A 20,272-nucleotide genomic window follows, 5' to 3' on the forward strand; every position below is an offset into this window, starting at 1 on the left:
GCCGGAGCGGCATCTGTTGTCAAAATGGGAAAGCTGTTTGACTTTGTGGCTGTGTTATCTAGTGGAAATTGGGTCAAATGGCCAATGTAGAAATCACTCTGTCATTTCCTGGTTGCTAACATTCTACACTGTTCGCTCAATTTCAGTTTATGTGAGAAAACAATCATTGTACCATCTAAATCGATGTGAAATATCTTTTCAACAATAAAACATATAGTTTTTACAGCTGTTTGAAGCTAGTGGACGAAAGTAAAAGGCTCAAGCGCGAGTCTCCACCATGTTACGGGGGAATGGGATGCGGGGGAGGTGGGAGATTTTTTTTGAATGCAGCCTAGTGCTGTAGCAATTGACCTAGCTTCCACATAGTGGAGATATTCTGAGAAATTCTAAGTGTAGCACCTTTAACAGAGAACAATGGGGTAAAAAGTCTGCCAATTTTAACTAAATATTAGCTTGTGGGGATGGGAGGTATCCAATACAATAGATAATGGATCTAATAAGCCATGCAGGACAGCAAACTAGAGGAATAAGCCATTAAAGACAAAATGGTTATAAGGCGACAATGTCAGCAGTCAAAAAATGTCTCCAGTTCAGCATTTTTTCCACATACCAAGGTAATTGTAAGTCTAGAGTTTTTCAGAGTGGTCCATCTCATATAGCCCGTGGGTACTACTGTACTCTAGTACTTGCAATTATTTGAAAGAAGGTTACTTTCCGACTTCATTATGTACTTGAGGATAAGGCCACTAGATCTGCCTTTGACACAATTTAATATTCAAGGAGAGCGTGGCTAAAAATCTCCCTGTTAGAACAATAGACCATGAGTGGCAGTGTTACAGTAAAGTACTGTTGAAGTGAGACAAGTCAGTCTAGCAAAGACAAAAGGAGTTGTGGGAACTTCCAAACGAGTAAAGCTTCAATTTAGAGTCAATTAGCACAGGTTGTATTCCAGTTCATAGCTCACTACTCATTTTCACTTGACAAGAATGACAATATATGAGTCTGACAATCGTACCGTATGATACTGCATTGCCAATTCAAAAAGAGTGACTAGATTTAAACTTTTTAGTCCTTATTCTTATGTCTTACCTTTTCTGGAATGATTACTGTTTCAAAAATTAGTTAGGGCGACATCTATTTTTTTGGCTAACCCCATAAAAGGTCACACGATGTCACAGATCTCTGATACATTGCACTGACAGAGGTGATAAATTATTAAGAGAGGATAATTTTATTAACCTGTTTTATTTTGCCCATCTGTCAGCATATGCAATTTCAAAATTTGGTTGTGCATCACCAATTTTTCTCTTGTTATGTCAGTCACACAATTAGCCAGCTATCTAAACTTGTAGTAATCATGGTCCCCCAACTAAATTTCACTAGTGCCGGCCCTGTGAAAGCTACTGTACATTCTGAATTGGAATGGGGGGATGGGGGAAGATCAGGAAATGACTGAGCAGAAATGTTGGATAATATTTGATAATATTTCAACATGTGTCCTGTCTATCTCAGTCCAAATTCAACAGTGAGAGCGAGAGACACTAATTAAGACCATGACGGATCATGCTGGGCAGGCTCATTCCCCCGAGCTCACCGGAACATCGTTCATACAGCACAGTGAGGGAACATACTGGTATAACACAGGAGGCGGAGGAGATTTGTTTCCAGTGATAGATTAAATACTTTTCGCCCCTCTTTCTCATATGCCTTGCCTCTGTGTCAAAGTACAGGCTTGGCTGTGCTCTCCACATTTCATCAGTGCACTCTCTAATCAAGTGCCTAGGGAGGTCTGCAAAGTTCTCATCCGCTTGGCTGATACCACTGTACTTCCAGAACCGTATGTTGATAGGGTTAGTGAACATGATAACGTGTTATGGTTAAATTGGAGGCTCTCTCTCCAGGTGTTATGGCAAGATGGGATGCCCTTGCCATATTTGTAGGCCTATGTTGGAATTTTGATCCCACTGGGCACAGACATCGTTTTCAACGTCTAGTTTTGGTTTATTTGGTTGAGTTGTCAACTAATGTGAATTCAATGTGAAATCAACAAAACATGTCACTCTGTCATTGGATTTAAGTTGAAAGTTGGCTGAAAAAAGACATGGCCTCTAAGTTGATGACTTTTTGCAAATCCAGTCAGTTTTCCACATATATTCAACATCATCACATATATTTTTGGGGTTGAAATGACATGGATACAATGTTGATTCCACCAGTTTTTGCCCAGTGGGATGTTGGGAGTTCAACTGACTGGATTTCAAAAGTATAGATTTTTGTTTGTCTAGTTTAGTTTCTATGTAATCAGGTCAATGGAATCACTAAGTGAAGGGCAGCCATCAAGAATTCTTGCTTTCAAAGTTGCATCACATCCACCCTAATTATTATTCATAGCAGTTATTTTTATGATAATTTTTCTGGACACAGAACCTTGTAGTTAGAGGAGCAGTCAGTCAATTATTTTGGGGAAAAACACAAAAATTGATTATCAATATAAACCTGCGTAGGCGGTGTCGTGTCTTTGCTATCATTAAACTGAAGACTTGTGGTTTTTATCAAAGATTCTCTGTAATTAGTATTACGCGATTAGACTGATTAATCATGTAACCGTAATTAACTCGGAAGACGGGGCACCAAGGAAAAATATTCAGATTACAAAGTTATCATTTCCTAAAATTTTTCAGACATTTTATCAGATCAATTATTCTTCGAATTAATGAATTATTTACTTGTCCTCACGTTAGTCTCATTCCAAACGTCATAAATTGTTGGTTATCTGCACGAACCCAGTCTTCACTATGAGTCATGCATACATCAAGTGTCTTAAATCATTTATTTATTGCTAACTAAGTAATTCACAGAAATGCATAAACAAACAAACAAGGTAAATGTGTTTACAAGAAATGATAGGAGAATGTGCCCTAGTGGGCTAAACCGGCATGGCGGCTTGTTAGACAAAAGGGAAGTGGGGGTCGACTGAGATAAGACACTACAAAGTTGATAATTATAACAATTGAAATGCTAATCCTTTGCACATGAACGCTCACTCATTCGGGAACAATTGCAATCAATATATATATTTACGCTCAGTGTGTCGTCTTGATCGCTGGTGAAAAGTTTGTTTATTTTGTAGAATTGTCCGTCTCTCTCCCTCTCTCTCTCGTTTGTGGTTAGGGGGATAGTTCAGAGTGACATTCATTCCCGGGGCGGCAGGGTAGCCTAGTGGTTAGAGCGTTGGACTAGTAACCGCAAGGTTGTGAGTTCAAACCCCTGAGCTGACAAGGTACAAATCTGCCGTTCTGCCCCTGAACAGGCAGTTAACCCACTGTTCCCAGGCTGTCATTGAAAATAAGAATGTGTTCTTAACTGACTTGCCTGGTTAAATAAAGGTAAAAATAAAAATTCATTTGTTATAGAATGGATGTTTCGGCAGTTACGTTCTTCACGTTCAATGATACCAAATTCCTAGCTGCAGGCTAGTAATTTGTATCAAAGACTTGTTCTTGTTCTGTCGGTATTGATACTCTAAGAGTTTAACCATGTGGTATGGTTAAAAGATTCAGCAATGGTCCACAACCCTTGTCCTCTCCTAATGGAGAAAAACATGGTCTGGTGATAATTTCTCAAAGTTGGGTTTTATTCGGAATGGCAGAAAAGGGCTGTCCCAGGACGCCTGACCTTAACTGTCCTCAGGGGCGGTCCTCTGATTTAGTTCAAATCAAAAGGGAATTGTATTTTTCTTCATTAAACAGTCCAAAATCATATTACACAATTATACAAACAGTTTCATACTCACTCATTCATCTTATACAACAATTAGATGTAAACCTCATATCTGAGGCTATTATATAAACAGTGTTATGGTAATGTGGCCACACCGTCTCCCATGAGCTTCCCCAAGTTGTAACAAACGGAACAGTTCGTAGCTGGATTCTTCACCGATCTTTTATACTTTCCCCGGAACATGAAATTTGTTCGTACCTCAAGTTCTGTGAGGTGGAAGAAATTCCTTTGTGCTCCATGAAAATCTACTCTGCCTCTTATACTATGTGGCCATGTGGCAGGGTCTTCTCAGGAATTTACGACCTCTCTCTGACCACAGCAGCCTAGTTGAAGGAGGCAAGGGGGAGGCAGGGAGAGGGGGATGGGGCTTGCAATACCCAAAGAGGCCAACGTCATGGCAGCGGTAACTTCCTAAGCCAAAATAAATGTATTAAAAAGCGTCACATTATTCTGGTGTGAGCACAATAAATCAACAACACAACAAACATATATACAATCGAAATTTGGCCATCTGACATAGGATGCTTTTTGGGGAGAAAAGACATTTAACAAAGCCATCTGTTCATTGTCTGTCATTCCCCGCTTTATTAATGTGTGGAAAATGGATTCATTCCCTGTGAAAGGGGTGGTAAATTAGGTGTTGGCTCGCAGTTCAACAAATTGTAAATAAATAAAGCAAACAAATGATATTTTGGATGAGCCGGTGACCCTCCCTATCACTGTCATCAAGCATACTATATACCTGTCTAACAACGCATCCAATGGAGGAGAAGCAGACACGACAACGGCTGCCACAGTGATTTGCACTGCTATTGTATCGCCCATTGTTGTGTTATGAATTGATCATTTGCGAGAACCTTGCTTGCAACAACAATGGTGAAAAAAAGATTGACGATAACCAATTTAAAATGAGGGAAATGGCAGGGTTTTCAATGAAAGCAGGCAACTTTAATAACTGTCACATTTCTGGTGGAACATCAGAAAAAGCGGGTAGTGTCTTTTGTTAAGTTTGTCAGGTTCTTTGTTTTCTGACCTGTTTCTTTATCTGCATGATGAAAGCATGGTATGAAGGCATGCCGTTCAATTTATGATCAAGGCCTGGTGGCCAAGTCGTTTTGTGGTATTGTTAGATGAGTCTGTCACTAATGAATTATGGTGAATCATAATCAAATAATTATTATACGACTGCCATCTTTTTTTATACACCCGTTCAGATTTATCATAACTTTATCATAACCTCTAATACTATCATTCAAACTTTTATGGATGGGTTTTTGAAGTCATTTGAATTTGTGATACAGTATAATTAGTAAACTTGTACTTTTCCCTTTCAAGAATGTTTTAACTCACTTATTAATTATTTGACAATACTGAACTACTTGCCCTCATCTGTGTACATCAGCCTCTTGACAACATCCCAGGTCATGACCCGGACTTTACACTTTGAAAGAAGAAAAGCATGATCCTTTAGATTCTGATGGAAGCCTGGCCTCGGACAACCTCATTTTTAGGGCTGTCTCATCTTTATTGCGATAAACCCTCCACTGACAGTGACCCGAGATGAAAGCAGGAGACACAAAGCCGACACAAGTTCAGATAAAGTTCTCTGCGGGTCCGCATCAGAATTGCCCCACCCACTCACCCCCGCCTAAACCTCTCTTCACCTCCACACTGATGCAGTGAGATTGAATAGGGAGGGAAGGAGGTTGTGGGGAGGGAGGGAGAGAAAAGTTCCTGCGCTTTCATTACAACTTTCTGGTTGATCCCACAAGGGAGCCTTGGATGGTGCAAAAGACACTGGGATTGAAGTCTCTAATCTCTCCGGCTCCCTTGAACTCTACCTCTCCTTTTGTTCTTTAAGCCTGGCCTTCGCTCATTTCTACAACTCTATTTGGGCTCAGGTCTTGGTTCGAGAAAGAGAGATGGTAGGGTGGGGCTGGGGTAGAACAGGGAGGAACCATGGAAGTGGAACAGCAATCGGCGTCATGGCTGGAGGACTCGGTTCAGCGTCCTCTGGAGAGATGAGCTGGTAAGATGTATTCTGTCTGACTGAAGGCGAAAAATTGGACTTGGTTGGCTGAGGTGACCCTATCGCAGAGGCTTTAGAGAATTCAGAGGAGAAGACTGATCAGCTGTTTCGTATTGATCTACAGCGGACTGCGACCAGGCAGATCACTTTTATGTCCCAATAAGTTTAATGGGTTCACTTCCTTGTCTCCTTTGCTACACTCCATGTCTGTGTGGATGGGCAAAAGCAACATGGCAGATCAGTGGTGGTTACAAAAGAAAGGAGAACTCTTTATTGGGAACCTCTATTTGGAACCCACAAAACGAAAAAATCCACAAATTATAAAACCAACAAAATGATGGTAGAGAGGCTACTTAAATGTAGATGTATAGGACTACTCTCCTTCCAGTATTGTGTAATATGAGAGTGAGTCATTAAGATTCTTTTGGAAGTTACAGACTCTATGTTACTCTATGTTACCCGTGCGACATTCATCACCAAATGGGGCATCCACACACACACACAATGAATCTCGCCCTCCTCCTAATTTCTCTACTTTCCATGATGAGTGGATGCAACCCACTGATTCATTGTGAGCTCTGCTACTCAATAACAGATGCCCTCATTACATTATAGGCCACTGTTTGCTTTGCAGACAGGAGCCTTAGTGAGAGGCTGAGCTGAAGTGGGTACTGGGACACCTGTATGAATACATTAGACCCTCTCATTTCCATGGCTCCCACCTGGTGCCCTCATGCCGTACCAGGCACCACACAGGCCCTTTCTCCAAGAGCCCGGCGCTGTGAGCACCTAAAAGTAATCAGCCACACGACAGGCTAGCTTCCCCCTCCCTTATGTACCCTGTGACGCACAGAGAGGCTGTAAACCAAACGCTATTTGTGTTCAAGGCACAACTGTTTCCCTCATCTGCTATTTAATCATGTTGATGTGAAGACACGTTTATGGGGAATCCAACATCTTCATTTGTAACACTGTAATTAGTTGTTCAGTGTTTTACTAATCTTCTTTTGATTCAACTTTAATGCGGAGCCTTTGAAAAGACATTGCGTGCATTGCAAATCAGTCCTTGTACACAAATTACAGTAAGCCTACATGGTCAAACAAAAGCATCTTATTTCCATATAGGATGAAAGACTAAGATACAATAGATCAAGGGGGAAATGTGTAAACCAGCTTCGCTCAGAACAAATTCTTTACATTGTTTAGCCAATATAGAATGTATATGTCTGTTTTAGTTTGGACAGTCCACAACAACTTAAAGTGATTCACAAATATATTTTCATTCCTACTGTAAACTGGGGGGGGGGGGGATTGTTTTTTTCCCTCCAGAATGTACTCTATGCCAATCATTCAGCGTTGCAGCTAAACAACAAGTCTTGTTCAGATGTGCAGATGTGGTAAGAGGAACCCAATATTTCAAATCCACTTACTTGAAAACATGACACTACAACAATTGCCTAAAGTCTATTCAAAGTTTTCTGGGCATCTCCAAGACAAGAAGATGAAAAGACTGGAGCACTGTGTACTGGTTTGCAGGCATGCAGCAGATGAATGATCCTATCTTGAGGATCAGGTGCCAAAGAAAATTTGACAGCCTCTCTCATCTCAGCATCCTCCTCTGCAAAAACATGAGGCATGCCTGGTCTTCCCCTCCCCAATGCTTGAGAGGGAGCTGGAGAGAGGAAGTGCTGCAGTCAGATCTTGGCTCCAGGTAAAGAGAAGCCCTTCTCGCCACTGAGAGCGGCGCCAGATCTCAACAGGAAGTGTTGATGCAGCAGATCTTGCGTGTGATCTTGGCTGATCGGGCTGGGCAAGGGAACTGTCTGGCCGAAGTCGCAGATGGTGTTCGGTGCCTTTGGCAGTTTATAGTCTCAGAGCTTCCATTAGCTTTCAGTGCTAACAGGGCTTGGGTTGTAATTAAAACTGGGAGTTGACACAGGCAGCTTGACACGACAATATTGAGCCATTTCGGTTTGTGCACTTCCAGGAAGCCTTCGAGGAATATTCTCAAAGAAGAGTTTACCTCTAGTGTGGAGTAAAGTAGATAAATGTTGAGTGTTCAACAAATTATGTCATTCCAGACAATATTACACACATGACGTAGAACTTTCATATAGCCTATTACACACATGACGTAGGCCTATCATATAGCCGAGTAACTTTTAACGAAATAATGATGCAGGCACTGCATGATTAAACAGTTGCTGCATGGCCTGTAGGCGCAGGTTCCATTGTATTTCGGGTTTTTTTCTGTATAAAAAAATATAAGGATGAATATGATGGCATGAAATATGCTATGATGGATCGGAATGCTATATCATGATTATTCTATTCTCGATGGTACGGAAGAGCTGCACACCTCCAGGGTTCCCACAGTCCCTTAAATCACACCTTCAGTTCCAGGGACAGGGTTCTGGAAAACGGTTCCCTCTCATTCGAAGCCTTCACTGCTAAAGAAGACAGAGCTTAAATGGTCCTAATGAATTAGCAACACACATGTCATATTCATTGCCAAAGCTATTGGGAAAGGGAATTCAGGGAGGGGGAGGAATGCTCTGCTCTGCACAAACTCCCCCGGGGCTCTGTCAGTATTGAGGGGGACTGGGGAATTGGTGCGATAGGGGAAGGAGTCGTTTTTTCCAGCGTTCATATCTCTGCTCCTCCACCCACACACTCATTTCTTTTACAGAAGAAAGAAATCCCAGCAGAGGAGTTCCTTCATCTTCCCAGAATATGTATGTCCTTTTGTGGCAAAGCAGCTCCTCTTAATTAAACAATGGCAAGTATCTGCTGTATAGTCTGGCAGAGGAAGAATGTCAGAAAGTGTAAGCATATCAGGCGAGACCCCAGTTCATTAGCAACGTAAAGCTAGAGCAAAACAAATAGATATTTTAGGAAGAAGAGAGATGTAGAATTATATGTCTGGCAGATATGGTATGTGGTCCTGGTCTGGAACATACTGAATCCTTGTCATAGAGATTTGAATGGTACATATTGCCAAATGTATACAGTATTTGAGAATGGGAGAGAATTTCATTCAGAGTTTGTGGGATGTCCTCCTCCACCAAGCATTATTTATTGGAGACATTGCATTGTCGCTGTTGCCTTAGGCTTTCCATTATGAAGTAGATGATACATTTCATTCTCTAAAGATCTATGTGAAATGACCTTGTATAAAGCAACTTAGACATAAATGGATGATGATGACTTATGAGAAGGTTACCATCTTTGACAACTGCCAAATCCTACATACCATAATGAGTGTGGCTGCTGTACATTTGCATCTCTTAGAAACTGTCATTTTCCAGAGGGACTTTTTTCCAGCATTTCTTCTACACATCTCATTCAGTACTGCTGCCCACTAAATGAATCAACACATAGGCTACAAGCTTGTCAGTGATAAAATATCGCTGTTCAAATTGTTGAATGTAATGGGCTAATCTAATGGAATGAAGACTGTGCTATGTACTTCCCTTGTTCCTGATCTATAGATAATTCTACTATGCTGCAAAACAATTAAGTCAAATAGAGAAAACACACACAGGTTGGTGGTGGCCGGTAAGGTAAAGTGCATCACAGATTCCCGCCAAACACCTTTGCAAATGTGATTTATGCTCACCTCCACAGCATGGGCCCCAATCTTTAATTACCGTGCAAATTACTCGCCGCTGTAATTCATCAGTACGCAACCACCCTTACCTCGTTTCCACACTTGTTTAATGAATAATTGCTTTCCTGGAAAACCGGCTTCTCCCCTTGTAATGGCGGAGGCCTCTGAGGGTATTGGCCACTAATGTCGAGCGCGGGTTCGCAAATTCGACTAGAGCCCAGATTGCTACCTGCACTAATGAAATGTACGGCAATGAGAATGAATTGTCTTTAATTGCACAGACCTTCACATCTTCATGTCGCAGGGAGTCACGTATGTAATACGGCAGGGAATCACGTATCTGCATCCTCTAATCGTCTACACAGGGAAGCAATCAAGGCCGGTTAGCGTTTTATTTTTCAATTCAAACAGTGGAGGATTAAAGGGGACTCGTTGAATGGCTGGGTCAGTCCCCAGCTAAACATGAGCCAATGACCATAGCCTCCTCAGTGTTTGTGTGTTAAAGCCCACTAAACGAATTATGAGAGGCCTCGTAAAACACAAATACATTTTACCACGTGAAGGGCATTATGATACCTTTGAGTCCGCTGGGTAATAAAAATATTTTATCCCCACATATTTTAGAAACAACCTATTTGAGTCTTTTTGTTTGAACTGTTATACAATGTAACCAATGTTATTATTGAATAACTGTCAAGGTAAATTAATGGACCAAAAATAGGTCTCTTGCAGTTTCAAACTTTTATATCTCTGAATCATCTGGTACACATTACATTGCACAAGACCAAAATATTTTACAAAAGACAAGTGCCACTACACTGTTTGTTACACAAACAGTAGCTTGTCATTTTGTTCTCAGCGGCCCCTGCCATTGCACCCCGGGAGCCACTGGGTCTGCTGGTTGTAGAAATGGCCTTTCGTCCAATCAATTACCAATCAATTACCCAACCTCTAAATTGATTCTCAGCAGTAATCATTTGGGCAGAAATCCAAATCAGTAGAGTATTTAATGTGTTAAGAAGAAAATGTTCTATCACTAGGACCGTGGTCACAGTCCGGAGCCCTTCATTTCAAATCTCAAATTCGAAGCCAGTCACTTCTTTTTCCCCCATTCTTCCTCTCTAAACAAGGACTGAATTAGACCTGGAACTTCGGATGGTGCAATTAATTATCAGAAAACCAGCAGAAGTCAGGACCTTGTACGGTAATATTAGAATACCCCTGGTATATACGGTGAAAAGAAAATATAGATGACTAAGCTTGGATTGGTTGGATAATTTTTGCCTTGGAACTACAGGAAGAAAGTGCATGTACACTGTATGTCACGCCCTGGTCTTAGTATTTTGTGTTTTCTTCATTTATTTGGTCAGGCCAGGGTGTGGCATGGGTTTTTGTATGTGGTGTGTTTTGTATTGGTTTTTTTCACATGTATTGGGATGGTAGCTTAGTGGGGTGTTCTAGGTGAATCTATGTCTGTCTGAAGTGGTTCTCAATCAGAGGCAGGTTTTTATCGTTGTCTCTGATTGGGAACCATATTTAGGCAGCCACATTCTTTGAGTGTTTCGTGGGTGATTGTCCTTATGTCCTTATTTCTGTCGTGTTTTAGTTTGCACCAGTATAGGCTGTTTCGGTTTTCACGTTACGTTTATTGTTTTGTAGTGTTTTGTGTTGAGTGTGTTTTTTTCATTAAACATGAATCTCAATAGCCACGCCGCATTTTGGTCCGATTCTCCTTCGCATCTAGAAAACCGTAACAGAATCACCCACCAGAACAGGACCAAGCGGCGTGACAACAGGCAGCAGCAGCAGGAGATACGAAATAAGGATTTCTGGACTTGGGAGGAAATCCTAGATGGAGAAGGACACTGGGCACAGCCTGGAGAATATCGCCGCCCAAGGAAGAACTGGAGGCGAAGAAAGCGGAGAGGCGCTGGTATGAGGAGGCAGCACAGCGACGCGGATGGAAGCCCGAGAGTCAGCCCCAAAAATTTCTTGGGGGGGGGGGGGGCTCAGGGAGAGTGTGGCAGAGTCAGGAGTCAGACCTGAGCCAACTGCCCCTGTTTATCGTGAGGAGCCAAGGAGGAGACCAGAACCAGAGGCGGTGTTGGAGGTGAGCGAAGCAGAGACTGTGAAGGAATTAATGGGGAAATTGGAGGAGAGAGTTAAGAGGGAGTTGCTGTGTTGGTGCTTTAAGCCTGGAATTCGCCCGACGGAGCATGTCGGGGATTTGATGGCACCTGGGTCAGCGCTCCATACTCGTCCTGAGGTGTGTGTTAGGCGGCTGGTGAAGATTGTGCCAGCCTCACGCACCAGGCCTCCTGTGCACCTCCCTAGCCTTGCACGTCCTGTGCCAGCCCTGCTCTCAAGATCTCCAGTACGCCTTCATGGTCCAGCCCATCCTGTGCCACCTCCACGCACCAGCCCTCAGGTGGCAGCTCTCCGCACCAGGCTTCCTGTGCGTGTCCTCGGCCCAGTACCACCAGTGCCAGCACCACGCATCAGGCCTACAGTGCGCCTCGCCTCTTTAGCGCTGCCAGAGCCTTCCTCCTCTCCTGCGCTGCCGGAGTCTCCCGCCTGTTTAGCGCTGCCAGAGTCTTCCTCCTCTACAGCGCTGCTGGAGTCTCCTGCCTGTTCAGCGCAGCCAGAGCTGCCAGTCTGCATGGAGCAGCCAGAGCTGCCAGTCTGCAAGGAGCAGCCAGAGCTGCCAGTCTGCAAGGAGCAGCCAGTCTGCAAGGAGCTGCCAGTCTGCAAGGAGCTGCCAGTTTGCATGGAGCAGCCAGATCTGCCAGTCTGCAAGAAGCCGCCAGAGCTGCCAGTCTGCAAGAAGCCGCCAGAGCTGCCAGTCTGCAAGAAGCCGCCAGAGCTGCCAGTCTGCAAGAAGCCGCCAGAGCTGCCAGTCTGCATGGAGCCGCCAGAGCTGCCAGTCTGCATGGAGCAGCCAGAGCCGCCAGTCAGCATGGAGCAGCCAGAGCCGCCAGTCAGCATGGAGCAGCCAGAGCCGCCAGTCAGCATGGAGCAGCCAGAGCCGCCAGTCAGCATGGAGCAGCCAGAGCCGCCAGTCAGCATGGAGCAGCCAGAGCCGCCAGTCAGCATGGAGCAGCCAGAGCCGCCAGTCAGCATGGAGCAGCCAGAGCCGCCAGTCAGCATGGAGCAGCCAGAGCCGCCAGTCAGCATGGAGCAGCCAGAGCCGCCTGTCAGCATGGAGCAGCCAGAGCCGCCAGTCTGCCAGGATCTGCCAGTCAGCCAGACTCTTCCAGATCCGCCAGTCAGCCAGACTCTTCCAGATCCGCCAGTCAGCCAGACTCTTTCAGATCCGCCAGTCAGCCAGGATCTGCCAGAACCGCCAGTCAGCCAGGATCTGCCAGAACCGCCAGCCAGCCAGGATCTGCCAGAGCCAACTACCTGCCTGAGCTTCCTCTCAGTGCTGAGCTTCCTCTCAGTGCTGAGCTTCCTCTCAGTGCTGAGCTGCCCCTCAGTCCCGAGCTGCCCCTCAGTCCCGAGCTGCCCCTCAGTCCAGTGGCGTCCTGGGTGAGGACTACTAGGCCAAGGTCGGCGGCGAGGGTTGCCTAACTAAGGACGAGAGGAAAATGGACTAAGACTTTGATAGAGTGGGGTCCATATCCCGCGCCGGAGCCGCCACCGTGGACAGACGCCCACCCGGACCCTCCCCTATGGGTTTTGGTGTGCGGCCGGGAGTACGCACCTTGGGGGGGTTCTGTCACGCCCTGGTCTTAGTATTATGTGTTTTCTTCATTCATTTGGTCAGGCCAGGGTGTGGCATGGGTTTTTGTATGTGGTGTGTCTTGTACTGTTTTTGTCACATGTATTGGGATGGTAGCTTCGTGGGGTGTTCTAGGTGAATCTATGGCTGTCTGAAGTGGTTCTCAATCAGAGGCAGGTGTTTATCGTTGTCTCTGATTGGGAACCATATTTCGGCAGCCATATTCTTTGAGTGTTTCATGGGTGATTGTCCTTATGTCCTTATTTCTGTTGTGTTTTAGTTTGCACCAGTATAGGCTGTTTCGGTTTTCACGTTACGTTTATTGTTTTGTAGTGTTTTGTGTTTAGTGTGTTTTTTTCATTAAACATGAATCTCAATAGCCACGGCGCATTTTGGTCCGATTCTCCTTCGCATCTAGAAAACCGTAACACTGTAGAAGGAAATCAAAGCATTCACTCTACTCTAAACCCTGAGAGATTATTTGCAGAACACACTGATTCTTCAATGCAAGGCTAGTAGCTACACTGCCAATAATTCATCACTTGAAAGTGAAGTGAGAATTGACACACCGACACATCAACACACTGGACAAAAGAGGTACCGTATACAGTCGTAAAATAGTGAATCATGAGCGTGACTTCAATAGCTTTTCCAAGGCCGCTATTTATTCACTATGGCACTGTGCTGAACTTGTAAAACCAATCAACAAACAGCTAACAGCTACAAATCAAAGACCTATTTTACTACCATTGATGAGGTAGCCTATTATTTGAGATGCACACAGTAACTCAATAACACTACTTACAAAAAGTATAAGAGCCAAAACTCTGATGAGAACTCTAACTTGTTCCCTTTAGAAGCCAAGCTTCTTACCAACAGAATAATCACAACAAAGTATCCCAAGACAAGCCAGTGTGTAACCTAGCCTACAGTACCTCTGGGAGAGGGTTTTGAAGTGTAACATTTTCCAGGGTTAACTGGTCGAAAGGCTGTCCGCCAGCTATTTTTAATTGCCTCCAGGGGCCGTTAGCTTGGGTCATTCGTCACGGTGGCTTAGTGCTGTGTCTGCACACCTCGTTCCAAGTCCACACTAGGCCTGGGGACCACGCAGACTACGCTGGCCCCACTCAACTCATCCAATCTGGATCTGCGGCCAAGGGAGGGAGGCAGCATCCACAGTAGGATCTGATTATACCTGCCCTCGCGTCAGCAACATTTATGGGTGCTTGAAGCGAATGCTCTAGGCTGGGAAAGGGAGGTGGTGGCCTATAAAAGTGTTGGGTTGTTTTGTATTCTTATAGAACAGTACTTGAGGCCCTCGGTTACATACTGTAATGCCAATGATTAGTGTGTTTTTAGCCAAGACTGTGGTGTAGATATTGAGAACAGTCTATTGTAAGTGGTTTGTCCTGGGAAAATACGGAGAGAGTGAATGTGGACTATGGATGTCTGTGTTTTTGAACAGGACATGATTGTGCCCGTTGTGATTGTGACGTTAGTCTTCTTCCATTTTTTATATTTTTTTGCATATTCTTGGACGGGTCATCTGTTTTGCATTTCCTTAAAGAAAATTTCCTTTGACCAAGAAAAAGCCATTTCTTTAATTGACCTTAACATTACAGTTCAACAGTGCTATAAACTAGCAAATACATGTGGGACTACAATAACTCTACAATTGTGTTTTGTTTGTGCAGACAATCATGAGAGTTGTTGTGAAGGAAGACAAAACAATTAATAATTTGTCAAAATAAATCAATAATAATAATAGTACAAAGCATAACAATTTGGCTATACGGAATAAGAATACGACATTACCAAGTGTGGTCAATGCTACAACGTCTATGCTGTATGTGCAGCAGGCACAAACACTCTTATATGCCAAGGGTGTGTTATCATGACTAATTTGAAATAATAGATAAGTTTGAATCGTTCAACATAGATTTTCAAAAACAGGAAAACAAGATGGGGAACACAACAAAGAATATACTGGAGGGATACCTAACCATACCTGACTGTAGGTAGAGTCATTTTTAAAAGAGAATGTGATGTATTGTCCCATCCCTCTAATGTTCAGCCGAGCCCTGGACTGGGCATGGCCCTCAGAGAGACCCAATCCCTGATTATTGTTCACCTTGTTTACGGTTGCACACCTCCGTGGTGCTCTCTCCCTCCATCCCTCTCTCCATCTCCCTCTGCATGGGCCCGTCTCATTACGTCCATCTCAAGGAGTCAGTCAGCGGAAAGAGGGAGCGAGGGAGGAGATTGAACGGGGGGGGAGGCAGGGAGGGGACAGGTAATACAGGGACCGGTAGGGAAAGCGCCAGTGACGAGATAGGAAGAGTAAAAGTCGATAGTTGAGAGTTTGAGAGTAGAGGTTGTTGGATGAGAAAGTGAGAATGTTTGCTGTTCAAACGGCACGACAGGTGAGAATGTTTACTGTTTTCAAACTGCTCTCCGTGTTATATTGAAATAACCCCTCTAACCCACAGGCAGATTGGATGGGATATGACAAAAGACCATTTGTAACACTAAGACCCCAATCTAAATCATGATTTGCATGATGACAAGTGTAGCAGTGATTACATTCTGAGCCTACTGTACTGTGCGAGGTTTAGAAGCTAATGCGTTGTCTTTTACAAGACTGCCGTGACAACCAGGCCAGGGATTGACTAGCCTATATTCCCACAATGAACAAGTTGCATTTGGAAGTCAGCATACTCTGAATTCCAAATCAATATTTGAAAGAAAAATAGATGAGTTGAATCAATATGTCACGCCTGCTACCGCTCTTCCCCCCTGGCGCTCGAGGGTGCCAGGCTCCCCAGCATTACACACACCTGCCACCACCATTATGCACACCTGCCTTCCCCCGTCACGCGCATCAGTGATTATTGGACTCACCTGGACTCAATCACCTCTGTCATTACTTCCCCTATATCTGTCTGTTCCCCCGCTCTGTTCCCCGCTTCAGCATTGATGGTCATATGTCCTTGTATACCCGTGTGCTGACGCTGTTCCTGTCTTGTTCCATGTCTGCTCCGATTAAATGTTTGACTTGCCATGCCTGCTTCTCTACTCCAGCATCGGTCCTTACACAATTGGCCTACCCACCTTATGCAGCCTGGCAACAAGGGTGCAGCCAATTTGTTGCGTTTTTTTTCCAACTTCTGGCGTGTTGACATGCAGTTGGTGATTAAATATAAATTAAATGTAAAACCTATTAAATAACGTGCACAGAATTTGAAATATATGGTAATTCTCTGGTGAGGAAAATTGTCGTTTTCAACTAGCATGAGCACTCGGAAGCCGGCGTTAGCGTAATAAGCATTCTCACAGAGATAACATGGTGGGTTAGCTAGTTAGCTTTGTCACACATTAGATTGCAAATATACAAATGTTATCGACATAAAACATTTTGGAACAGTTTCTGTCTTTTGTCTTTGACATTCTTTGTCGAACAACATTACCTTTCATACACAGATCTTTTATTGAAAAGGAATACAGCCTGTATGGTTAACGACCATTAGATACAGTCAAATAAGCTAACAAGCTAACCTGCCATGTTATCAATGGAAATTCTAATTATGCTAATGTTGACTTCAGAGTGCTTGTACTAAAACATTTCCTCAACGGAGAATTCAAATATTTTTTAATTCTGTGCACTTTGTTTAATAGTTTTGACAAATGTAACTCATATTTAACGATGGTTTTGCTTGTTTGTAGAAAAACATTTGAGTCAAGTGGGCAGGACTACATAAGGGGAGTAGTTTGGAGTGATTCAATCATAACTTCAGTGAAAAGAAGACCATTGTGACTGCGCTATGATCTGTTACTGGAGGGACTAAGGATGTAGCTCAACACAAGGGATTGGCACAGTTGGGCAGAGGTACAAACCTCAGTGACAGTTGCACTTGGTGTTTTGCCATGTCCTCTGGCTATACTGTAGGATGCTCTCCTGGTGGCACACAATGCAGTGCCAATGCGTTCTGGGTTTCACAGGTTTTGAGTAGCTGTGTGGTGTAGTGACATGAATGGGTTTATAAACTGTTCTGTGTGGGCTGGAAAACATAAAAAAATAGCAGTGTGGCTGTATGTAGCCCATTAAAACACACATCTGAAGTTAAAAATATACACAGTATGGAGTGATAAGCAATTATTTCCGAAATGATAATAAAGAATACAGAATTCTGCAAACCCAAGATGATTGGTAATTTTTCTTCCTGTTAAACTATCGTTCGACACACCGTACAGCAGTAGCTTATTACTGTACACAGGGGGTGTGTGACTGTGCGTGAAACAATGTGCTGGGAGGGAGATAGTATACAGGGAAATAATAGCAATCTGTCCCCTGTGCTGTCTGCCTAACAACTGTGTGTCAAAATGAGAGGGATCCATTTTTCCACATTACTAGCTTGCATGGCAGCTGAAACATTACCATGGCACGTGTGCAGAATAGATATACCTCAAACCTAGGAAAAAAGCCTGGTTTTAGGGGAACAAAACCGATCGAAGACAATGATGACATGTCCAAGTGTATTGTTAGATTCATCTCATTAAACTAATGTGGAGATTCTCCCACACATGTAAATCATACAGTGTAGTAGTACAATGTCAAGTAATTCATACAGTGGCACTTACATGGAACACCCGGTGTACGGTGTAAATATAACAAATTGTGACTGACAGAGGCAATTTAACTTGGCGGCTCAAAGACACAACACATGGTTTTGATGTGACACTCTCAACACAACACAATTACAGTGGGTTACAGTAGCTGTCCTGTAGTCAGTACAGTACATTGATTAAATTGACCTTACTGTATTCTTTATGTACCCTATGCTTTATGTTGTCCCTCTTTCTGTACAATACAACTAATGCTACTGTGCCACAGCATAACCCTCTGCCCCACCAGAGAACCATTGTCCCAGAGAAGCGTTTTTCCCGCCACAGTTAGGACAATTATCTCGCCACTTTCCCTGTTTCTAGAGCAGAACTAATTAAAGCTGAAAAAGACAGTTCCCTCACTATCCATGCACGCCGTGTCTTACCGAATGTATGCAAGGATATAAAAAGCTTCTGCTTGAATGTGACAATTTTCTAAACCTGTCCATCACGCTAGCGTGTTCTATTCAGAAACTTCTGGAATTGTGTTGTTGTTGTTTTTTCTGTTTTGGAGTATCTGGGTTACTTCTGGATGTTGTGATTGAATAATTTACTTGCTTGTCTTAGTGGTTAGACTTTATTTTACAGTATTGCTTATTAGCTAGTACAGTGCCTTGCGAAAGTATTCGGCCCCCTTGAACTTTGCGACCTTTTGCCACATTTCAGGCTTCAAACATAAAGATATAAAACTGTATTTTTTTGTGAAGAATCAACAACAAGTGGGACACAATCATGAAGTGGAACGACATTTATTGGATATTTCAAACTTTTTTAACAAATCAAAAACTGAAAAATTGGGCGTGCAAAATTATTCAGTCCCCTTAAGTTAATACTTTGTAGCGGCACCTTTTGCTGCGATTACAGCTGTAAGTCGCTTGGGGTATGTCTCTATCAGTTTTGCACATCGAGAGACTGAAATTTTTTCCCATTCCTCCTTGCAAAACAGCTCGAGCTCAGTGAGGTTGGATGGAGAGCATTTGTGAACAGCAGTTTTCAGTTCTTTCCACAGATTCTCGATTGGATTCAGGTCTGGACTTTGACTTGGCCATTCTAACACCTGGATATGTTTATTTTTGAACCATTCCATTGTAGATTTTGCTTTATGTTTTGGATCATTGTCTTGTTGGAAGACACATCTCTGTCTCAGTCTCAGGTCTTTTGCAGACTCCATCAGGTTTTCTTCCAGAATGGTCCTGTATTTGGCTCCATCCATCTTCCCATCAATTTGAACCATCTTCCCTGTCCCTGCTGAAGAAAAGCAGGCCCAAACCATGATGCTGCCACCACCATGTTTGACAGTGGGTATGGTGTGTTCAGTGTGATGAGCTGTGTTGCTTTTACGCCAAACATAATGTTTTGCATTGTTGCCAAAAAGTTCAATTTTGGTTTCATCTGACCAGAGCACCTTCTTCCACATGTTTGGTGTGTCTCCCAGGTGGCTTGTGGCAAACTTTAAACAACACTTTTTATGGATATCTTTAAGAAATGGCTTTCTTCTTGCCACTCTTCCATAAAGGCCAGATTTGTGCAATATACGACTGATTGTTGTCCTATGGACAGAGTCTCCCACCTCAGCTGTAGATCTCTGCAGTTCATCCAGAGTGATCATGGGCCTCTTGGCTGCATCTCTGATCAGTCTTCTCCTTGTATGAGCTGAAAGTTTAGAGGGACGGCCAGGTCTTGGTAGATTTGCAGTGGTCTGATACTCCTTCCATTTCAATATTATCGCTTGCACAGTGCTCCTTGGGATGTTTAAAGCTTGGGAAATCTTTTTGTATCCAAATCCGGCTTTAAACTTCTTCACAACAGTATCTCGGACCTGCCTGGTGTGTTCCTTGTTCTTCATGATGCTCTCTGCGCTTTTAACAGACCTCTGAGACTATCACAGTGCAGGTGCATTTATACGGAGTCTTGATTACACACAGGTGGATTGTATTTATCATCATTAGTCATTTAGGTCAACATTGGATCATTCAGAGATCCTCACTGAACTTTTGGAGATAGTTTGCTGCACTGAAAGTAAAGGGGCTGAATAATTTTGTACGCCCAATTTTTGATTTGTTAAAAAAAATGGAAATATCCAATAAATGTCGTTCCACTTCATGATTGTGTCCCACTTGTTGTTGATTCTTCACAAAAAAATACAGTTTTATATCTTTATGTTTGAAGCCTGAAATGTGGCAAAAGGTCGCAAAGTTCAAGGGGGCCGAATACTTTCGCAAGGCACTGTATGTAAGTACATTTGATATGGCAATTTTGTCTATTTTTTAAGCACCACTAAACATAATTTGGAAACAGGAAGTTGCGATAATGCTTAACTGAAATTAATCTTTGTTAATATTTTTTTTGTATTTTTTTCTACCGTGACACTGGGTATCACCATTTAAAGCCGAGTGATGGAAGTAGTAGGCTTCTTATTGAATGTCTAGCATTGGAAAATTCATGACTCCCTGGGTGTGTTTCTCCCCCT

This window comes from Oncorhynchus masou, chromosome 27 (assembly GCF_036934945.1).
Source record: "Oncorhynchus masou masou isolate Uvic2021 chromosome 27, UVic_Omas_1.1, whole genome shotgun sequence".
NCBI lineage: Eukaryota > Metazoa > Chordata > Actinopteri > Salmoniformes > Salmonidae > Oncorhynchus > Oncorhynchus masou.